This window comes from Bos taurus, chromosome 2 (genome assembly GCF_002263795.3).
Source record: "Bos taurus isolate L1 Dominette 01449 registration number 42190680 breed Hereford chromosome 2, ARS-UCD2.0, whole genome shotgun sequence".
NCBI classification, from domain to species: Eukaryota; Metazoa; Chordata; class Mammalia; order Artiodactyla; family Bovidae; genus Bos; species Bos taurus.
Window position 1 is genome coordinate 122,656,786 of NC_037329.1, and position 9,385 is coordinate 122,666,170.

The 9,385-nt window shown below is 55.0% G+C and overlaps 1 non-coding gene across 1 annotated transcript; it reads right to left on the bottom strand.

The window, feature by feature from the left end:
* Positions 1 to 352: 352 nt before the first annotated feature.
* TRNAC-ACA (transfer RNA cysteine (anticodon ACA)) lies at positions 353 to 425 on the bottom strand. The gene has a single exon. It is a non-coding gene; the product is annotated as a tRNA-Cys (tRNA).
* Positions 426 to 9,385: the final 8,960 nt, after the last annotated feature.

The window sequence follows — 9,385 nt, forward strand, 5'->3', positions numbered from 1 at the left end:
AGTGAAGTCGCTCAGTCGTGTCCAACTCTTTGCAAACCCATGGACTGTATGTAGCCTACCAGGCTCCTCCATCCATGGGATGTTCCAGGCAAGAATACTGGAGTAGGTTGCCATTTCCTTCTCCAGGAGACTACTCTTCCTGGTGGCCCAGAGAGTAAAGTGTCTGTCTGCAATGCAGGAGACCTGGGTTCGATCCCTGGGTTGGGAAGGTCCCCTGGAGAAGGAAATAGCAACCCACTCTAATACTCTTGCCTGGAAAATCCCATGGATGGAGGAGCCTGGTGGGCTACAGTCCATGGGGTTCCAGAGTCGGACATGACTGAGTGACTTCTCTTTCTTTCTTTCTCCAGATCTTCCTGAGCCAGGGATTGAACCTGGGTCTCCTGCATTGTAGGCAGATGCTTTACCATCTGAGCCACCAGGGAAGTCAGGCAATAAGATAAGGTAGACGTTATCAGCCCATTTTTCAGGTGAGGCGTTTGAGACCCAAGCCACACAGTGAGTCAATAACCTAGTAAGGATTTTATCTGAAGTTTCCTAAAACCAAGTTCAGTGCTCTGTCCATGCCATCTTGCTCTTGCCACCTTCCATCAGCTCCAGGGATAGCTGGTCTCTCTTTTCTAGTTGAGTGTTTGGAGAAGCGTGAGGCACTAGACAGAGGAGCCTGGCGGGCTACAGGAGTCCACCGGGTGGCAGTCAGATAGAACTGAAGGGACCTACGTGCAGGCAGGAGGCGCTAGAGAGTGAAGCATTTTACAGGGAGGAAACCTGCGGCTTCATGTAGTTACCAGCAGTAGCCACACGAGGGTGCTGCTGCCTAAAGAAAGCTTTATAGAAGCCTAAGGGCTCAAGGGTCCAAGGTGAGGGCTGGAATGGCTTTTCCCTGGCTTGGGGGGCTCAGGAGTGAAGAGTTCCATCCAGAGACCTGAAGTCTGGCATGTGCCCTAAGACTAAGCTTTCCACTTCCCTCCCTCCCCAGCTTCCTCTGGGCAGATGGCTAGTCCCTCACTCTGGCTTGGGAGGGCAGTGTATCTGGCTCACAGCTCTGCCTTGGACTCTGTAACCTCTGGCAAGTCTGTTTCCCCAGCTGTCACCTGGCAGGGTTGCCTGGCCCTGCCACTCTCACAGGGTTGGTATGAGGCCAGAGAGCTGGTCCTGTGAGCAGGGTGGCCCCAGTTCAGTTCAGCCGCTTAGTCGTGTCCGACTCTTTGTGACCCCATGGACTGCAGCAGCCAGGCCTCCCTGTCCATCACCAACTCCCAGAGCTTATCCAAATTCATGTCCATCGAGTCAGTGATACCATCCAACCATCTCACCCTCTGTCGTCCCCTTCTCCTCCTGCCTTCAATCTTTCCCAGCATCAGTGTCTTTGCAAATGAGTCAGCTCTTCGCATGAGGTGGCCAAAGTATTGGAGTTTCAGCTTCAACATCAGTCCTTCCAATGAACACCCAGGACTGATCTCCTTTAGGATGGACTGGTTGGATCTCCTTGCAGTCCAAGGGACTCTCAAGAGTCTTCTTCAACACCACAGTTCAAAAGCATCAATTCTTCGGTGCTCAGCTTTCTTCACAGTCCAGCTCTCACATCCATACATGACCACTGGAAAAACCATAGCCTTGACTAGACGGACCTTTGTTGGCAAAGTAATGTCTCTGCTTTTTAATATGCTGTCTAGGTTGGTCATAACTTTCCTTCCAAAGAGTAAGCGACTTTTAATTTCATGGCTGCAGTCACCATCTGCAGTGATTTTGCTGCTGCTGCTGCTAAGTCACTTCAGTCGTGTCTGACTCTGTGCGACCCCAGAGACGGCAGCCCACCGGGCTTCCCCATCCCTGGGATTCTCCAGGCAAGAGCACTGATTTTGGAGCCCCCCAAAATAAAGGGTGGCCCCAAGCCTCTGTTAATGTGACCCAGGGCCCTAGCGCCTCTTTAGGGGCTATATCTCTGGCTTATGCATCCAAGCTTTCATACAATGGAAACTTCCGAGTCTTTTTATGACCCACAGGTGCCTAGCTTCAAATCCCAGCTCTACCAGCCCTCTGGGACTGTTGTGAGTCATTTATCCTCTTACACAGGAGGATAATAGTCCTTCTACCTCCTAGGGCACTCTGGAAACACTTGACACAGAGCTGGGCACATAGCAAGCCACACATGAAAGTTGGTACTATTATTATTATTGCCCTATTTTTCCCGGCTATGTTGGAGACCTTGGAATTTTTACTAAGGGTGACTAATTTATCCTCTAAACTGGGACAATTTTAAGCACGAAAGTAGTTGCACTGAATTACTGCCTCATGGGGAGACAGCCTCCCAGGTGGCCCCACTTCCTGATGTTCTTATCCTCATGTGTTCTGCGTGGAAGAGGGCTGCCTGCAAACAATAAGACATTGTGCAAAGGGCAGGGTGTGACTTCCCCCACACAAGACACTAGCTCCAGCTTGCTCTCTCTGGGACACTTTGTAGGACACTCTGTGGCAAGACCGATGATAGGGACTTGAGGGCCCCTGCTGTTGACCAGGGTTAATACACCAGTCACACTTGCCAACTTGGAAGCAGAGCCTCCAGCCCTCTTCAAGCCTTCTATGACATCCTGACTGCAGTCTCATGGGAGACCCCCAAACCAGAACCACCTATCCAGCTGCCGCTGAACTCCTGACCCACGGAAACTGGGTGAGATAGTCAGTGCATATCGCTGTTTTAAGCGGCTGTGCTGAGGGCCATCCGTTACACAGCTGTGGATAACTAATACTCAGCACGAAAACTGGTGTAGGCCAGGATGGTTCTGGGCAAATCAGAAGGCCCATTTCTCTCATTTCTCCTGTGAGGCACGTGCTACCCTGCTCTGTCTTGGCCTTGGAGAGCTTGGCCTCGCCACCCCTACCAGCTGCCCCCTTGCCAGGACTCCAGGAAGCTTCCTGATGCTCCTCGGAGCCCCGGGTGGAGATGTGTCTTGGGGTGTGGCTGTACCAGGGACTCCCCGGAGACCACAGCTGTCCTGTGCCAGGGCTAGGTCAGCCTCTGTCTCTCAGGCTCAGGAGGGTTCCCCGGCCCACACCCCTTGGGCCTGGAGTGGACCAAGCCGGGAATGACTGGAGAATAATGGCCAGTCTTGGCCAATGCCCTGAGCAGGGTGCTGCCCCGTGTTACCTGTTCACCTGCCTCCAAGTCTGGGAGGAAGGAGCAGTTACTCCAACTACATGGGAAGACATGGTCTCAGGTCACTGGCCAGGAAGTAGCAGAGCTGGGATTGGACCCAGAGTTCCTCTCCTCAGAGCCCGGGGGCCCAAGACCCTCCCCGCTTCTGTCCTCCGACATGCCCCATCCCAGGGCCCCACGCTGGGAGCCGGGAATTAAGTTTGGCATTCCCAGATCTGATCCATTTATAGATGAAAAAACTGAGATCCAGGGTGAGGGGAGTGACCTGCTCGGGGCACACAGAGAGTGAGGAATGGAGCAGGGAGCCATGAGTCCCACATGAATGCAGGTACAGTTGCCTCTCAGCACCCCTGGGGGATGGGTTCCAGGACCCCTGTGGATAGCTGAATCCACTGAGGCTCAAGTCCCATATATGAAACAGCATAAATATTTGCATAGTTCCATGCTTCCATGCACAAACTTTACTTAAGTCATCTCTAGATTCCTTATGGGCTTCCCCTGCAGCTCAGTCGGTAAAGAATATGCCTGTAGTACAGGAGACGTGGGTTCGATCCCTGGGTTGGAAAGATCCCCTGGAGAAGGAAGTGGCGACCCACTCCAGTGTCCTTGCCTGGAAAATCTCATGGACACAGGAGCCTGGTGGGCTGCAGTCCACGGGGATCTCAAAGAATCAGGCAGGACTGAGCGACTAACACTTAATATACCTAAGGCGATATAAATGCTTTTAGGTAAATAGTTGCCAGCGTGCAGCAAATCCAGGTTTGGTATTTTTTGGAACTTTCTGGAATTTGTTTTTCCTGAATATTTTCCACCCGAGGTGGGCTGAATCCATGTATGTGGAGGGCTGACTGTCCTTGCTCCTTGCCCACCTCCAGCTCTGGGATGGCAGCTCCCTCAGCACCTAGATCTGTGCCTACTTGGCCCTCCGCAGGGACTCAGGAACCTGAGGGTGAGCTTTGCTGGTCTCGGTGAGTCTCAAAGAGGAAAGCCCCACAGCATGCATGAAGTGTCCTGGTGACGGTCGTGCTCTCTCCGCTTCCATCGGCGTGGGGTCAGGAGGGTCTCCGGCCCCCTCGGTCCGTCTCACTCTCCCCTCACACCCACCCCTTTTCCAATTCCAGGTCACTCTCCTCCACTGGGTTTTTTGGTTGTTGCCCAGCTGGGCTGCTCTAGCTCCAAGATGAGGTGAGAAAGAAAATATATTTTTAGAGAGGCTTTTTTTTTTTTTCTTCCAGGAAAATGACTCCAAATGTGCAATTTGTTCCCAGGAACGGGGGTGTGTGAGTGAAATGGCTCCTGGTATGGCAGTGCCCTCGTCTCCTCCTGCGGTCTCCTCTTCCTTTACATTCCTACTGACCCTTCTCCTCTTTCCCTCCCCTCCACACTCAAAGGGAAGAGAGTGGGTGTGTGCTCCCCTCGCCCCAACAGCCACTTCTGAGCCCTGTGACCCTGGACTGGCTAGAAGGGGTCACCATGGGTAGAGTCTTGGACATGAATGAGGTCTTTGTTGTGGGGTTGGTCCTACCTCGAGTTTCTGCAAGCCACAGAGCAATCGGTCTAGAAGAGGGGGGTGGGTAAAGCAAAGCCCAGGGCTAGTGATGAAGCCACCTGGGTCTGGCCACAAGGTGAGTGTATGTCAGTCACTTCCGCTTTTTCAGGCCTCAGTTTTCTTGCCTGTGAAATGGGCAGATGAAGGTGGGGAAATGAGGAGAGCAACTCAAGACCTTACATACTGTCATTCTAGGTCACAGCGAGCAAACTCCAGAATCTTCTTGGCCTCATCCACACATATGACATTGGAAGCCTTTAGGAGCTCAAGACTTTAGGAGCCTTCCTCTCAGGGGGTGCGGAGCCTCAAGTGCGACCACTTCAGAGCACCCACTCTTGGAGGTGGGCCCACCGTGGTTCAGTGGAGGTGCCACCACCACCATGAAGCCTTCCTATATTCCCCCCAGGATACCGAGCCCTCAGCAGGGTTAACCCCTCCCTGCCCAGGCTCCTCTGCTGACTGCTGGACTCAGTCGATGGTACCTGGTTGGGCTGGGCTTCTGTTCAGATGAATGTAAAGCAAGTGAAGCTGAAGCTTTGGGGACCCTCACTGGCACGACCCCCTTCCAAAGCCAGTCCCTAATTTTGTATTCATGATCCCCTCAAATTGTATACACTTGGGTCCCACAGAGTTGGGTCCACTCCCGTTTTCATCCCCACCCAGCTTGAGGTCAGAGCCTCTCTCCTGAACAGTTATGGCAGGCAATTTCTCCTCCCCTTCCACCTCCCCTAGGCCCCGGTTGGTCTGGCACCTGGGCCAGATGGACCCAGAGACAAGGTTTCTGCATCCACCTGCCCCACTTGGGGTCTCTGTGACCTCTGCTGTCCCCTCTTGGGTGACCAGCCCAGGCCTGCTCTCTGGCTCCCAGGTCACTCATCTGAAACAAAATTGGACTTCCTCTCTCCCTCTCTTCCCTCCCCATCCTCCATACCTGCCCTAGGGGCCTCCCAGGAACGTTGTGGGTCCTTAGTTTGCAAACCCCCAGCTCACAGACCTAGGAGAGGCCTGGGTTCGAATCCTAGCCCCATGCCTGGCAGCTGTGTGCCCAGGGGCATCACCCACTCTTCATCCTGAGGAGAAGTGCCTTCAAGTCCCTGGCACACAGGGGACTCAGGAAAGGCCCGAGGATGGCCTTCTGAGACCCTCACACAGGCAGGCCCCTTGGCGGGCAGGGGGCTTCCCCCAGATGGGGGCCAAGCCCTCCCGTTCCCACCCAGGCCCTGCAGACTCCCTCCCAGCAGCCACTCGGCTTATCCCGTGACTCTTATACCTGCTGGTTCAGCAGACAGACAGCCCGAGCCTTCCCAAGTTCTCTCTGTGGGCTCCACCCGGAGCCTTCTTGCCAGAATCCTCTTTCACTTCCTGATTTTGGGGTCAATGACATCTCAGGATTTCTGCCATTTGGGCTTTTCTCGGAAGCAAATCTGGGCTCTGGCTCCATCATGAGTCTTGGGCAAGACGGGAAGTTATGACGGGAGAAGGTAGGTGCGGAGCGGCAGGGGGAGTCAGGGGAAGCGGAGGCGAGGCAAAGACTGCTTTTCCCACACCTGTGACTGCCTTGAGCTGGAGGGCTGGTGAGGATCACAAAGTCCCCTGCGTGGCCACAGGGAAGAGCACAGTGGAGCTCTGTCAGCCCCCTAACTTCCTGGCTGTGCAACCCTGGGCCAGTCACCTAAGCCTCTCAGGGCCCCAGTTTCCCCAGCTGGCAACTGGTGACTAAGGAAGGCGCAAACCCATGCATTCCGCTCCTCGAGTGCCAGGCTTCGCTGGTAGACTCCTCTGCGCAACAACGCTAGGAGGAGAGTGTGTTTATGGTACACGAATCCTGGGCTGCAAGAGGAGTAGGGAGGGCGCTGCTGGCAGGTGCCCTGGATGGTGTCTGGTGAAGGGCAAGCCCTCAGGAGGTCCTGGCTCTCATCATTTCTTAGCAATGTGAGTTCCAAAGACCTGGTCTGTTTAGCCAAACCTCTGGGAGCAGGTGGAGTCAGGCAACGATTGCTGAGCAGCTCCTGTGTTCCAGGCCTGGAGCTGAGAGATCGCAGCAGAGGCCTCCACTTCCCTTTTGCTGCCTTGCTGGAGGCAGGCAGCCTGGCTGGCCAGAGAAAGGCCTGAATGGGGTGGGTGGTGAGGCCTGGCTGTTCAGCGCTCCTGTAGCACGGTCGTCTGGTCTCCAGGCTCCTCTGAGTGCATCCACAAGTTGGCTGTGTCCATGTGACGGTGTGAATCGCCTCACCGACTCTTAACCTCCCTCATCAAATGCCTCCCTCGACAGACCTCTGGACCCAGCTTTGCAGTGTTACTGTTGAGAGCAGGGTGAAGAGCTTAGCTCTCCCTCACCAGCTGGGTGACCCTGGACTTGTCTCCTAACTTCTCTGGGCTGTGGGTCATCCCTTGTAAAGTGGAAATAAAGCTGCTTTGCAGGCGATGTGCATTTTTAAGCCGTGCCTGGCATCTAGTCAGCTCTGCTCCATTGTCCTTTGGGGGTACGGAGGCCTCCATGTCCTTTGGGGGTACTGAGGCCTCCCACTTAGGGTGGGGGAGGGTGGAGTGGGGCGCGGAGAGACAGACTGTAGAGACTGAGAGGGCTGGGAGGGCAAGCCTGGGTCTTGTTCAGGCTGCTGGCTTGGGGGTGGGTGGGATGGGTGGAGGTTAAGCTCCACCTGAGGGAGTCAGGAAGGCTCCCCAGAGGGGCCACGGGAGTTGTGCTCTCTGAGTGGGGTGGAGCAGATGCCTCTGTGGATGGTGACTGAAGGTAAGGGAGACCCTGAGAAGCTGGGGTGTGGTTCCAGTGCACAGGTAGCCATGGGGAGGGGGGTGTTGATTGCATGGAACGTCAGGCGCTGGAACACTGTGAGTGTGTGCAGCTGTGAACACCAAGGAGCGCGGGGTCGGGGAGGTGGGAGGGGTGAGGGGCAGAATGAGACCCCCGGGGCTCAGACCCGGCTGGGCTCGGGCTGGGACCAGTATCTCTTGAGGTGCAGCAGGGGGCGCTCAGGGCCTGCCCAGCCCAAAGAGCCCGCCCCCTCCCTGGGACATCAGGGAAGAGGGCCATAGCTTCCAGAAGTCTCAGAACTGGCAGGGACCTCTGAAGGTGGGCCATGCCCATTCTGTTCATGGGGACTGTCTTAATGGCCTCCCTGATGGCTAGTTTTCTGAGCCTCGTCTACTTGCCCAGACAGAGTGCTTCCGACTTCTCAGAGTAGCCAGTGCCATCTGTGGCCAGTTCCAGCTGTTCCAAAGTCCCTCCTTACACAGAGCGGACATCTGGCATCTCAAACGCCCTACCCTGACCCTGTTGGCCCCAAGTCTGCCCTTTGGGGGCTCCTCAGACCCACCTGTTCCCTGGGCCTGTGGCAGCCCTTCTGGGAAGTGACTATCCTTATATCTGGGTCCCTTACTTAATCATCATCTCAGCCACCCTGGTGGCTCAGATGGTAAAGAATCCATCTGCAGTGCAGAAGACCAGGGTTTGATCATGGGATCAGGAAGATCCCCTGGAGAAGGGAATGGCTACCCACTCCAGTATTCTTGCCTGGAGAATCCCATGGACAGAGGAGCCTGGCGGGCTACAGTCCATAGGATCGCAAAGAGTTGGACATGACTGAGCCACCTTTATTGAACCCCCAGTTCAATGGCCAGAAGAGCTCACTTAATCTTTACAACCTGACACGCGGCCCTGGGCCTGGCACCCACGGCACTCACTTTATCTTTGGATGATGAATGAGTGAGTGACCGTGTGGTCATGTTTTCCACATTACAGTTGGGAAACTGAGGCTCAGAGGGGTAAACTCACTCATCTAGAGTCACCCAGATCACAACTGACAGAATGGAGGCCTGAACCCAGGTGTTTGCCCAGTTGAGTCAGAGCTCTTTAACTCCAAGCAGTGCTGCCTCAACTGGAACCAGCTCCCCACCTACTGGGCCCTGTCAGCCTCTCTCCAGCCATCTTCCTAAGGGGCCTATGAAGTAGGCCCTAAAGGGTTGGCAATGGGATTCCCAGAGGCTGGGAGCTCAGAAGTCCTAGGGATTTTTGAACCTCAGAGTGTTGAAGTTGCCCTGCCTTCCTCTTCAGCTCTCTGTCCAGGGGCATCTGGATGAAGCTCTCGTGAGCTCCCTTGCAGGGAACGCTAATGAAGCTCCACCTGATGCTGAGCCGACCTTTGTCCTTTGACCCTCCTCTCAAACCCCCGGAAGGCCCAAACCAAGGCTGGTGCCGGGGTCTGCTCCTCGGGTCCACACCCGGCACTCTCCCCACTGGCGCCATCAGTGCTGGTTTCAGTTTCCTGTTTCTTGGGGGGAATTGTTCCAGTTTCAGCTCAGTGATTTCCCCTTTGCTGACGGCAGGCCCTACACTGGCTCTGGGGAAAGGGAGGCTGGGGGCAGAGACTTTCAGCCGGCCAGGGCCAGCACATAATCTTCTCTCCCCAGGCCTCGGTTTCCCATCTAGAAAGTGGAGATATTGACAGCACCTACCTTATGGGGTCACTCATGTTAAGTCTTGGCATGGACCAGGGGCTTAGTAAATACCTATACCCTTCTTTCTTCAAAACAGGTGGATGGTAGTGAGCGGAAAACACATTCACTGATCCAACGAATCAGCACTGAACCACTGTTCTGCACCAGAGCAGTGCTGGGGACAGAGCAGTGAGCAAGACAACCAAGCCGCTGCCCTCCTGGGA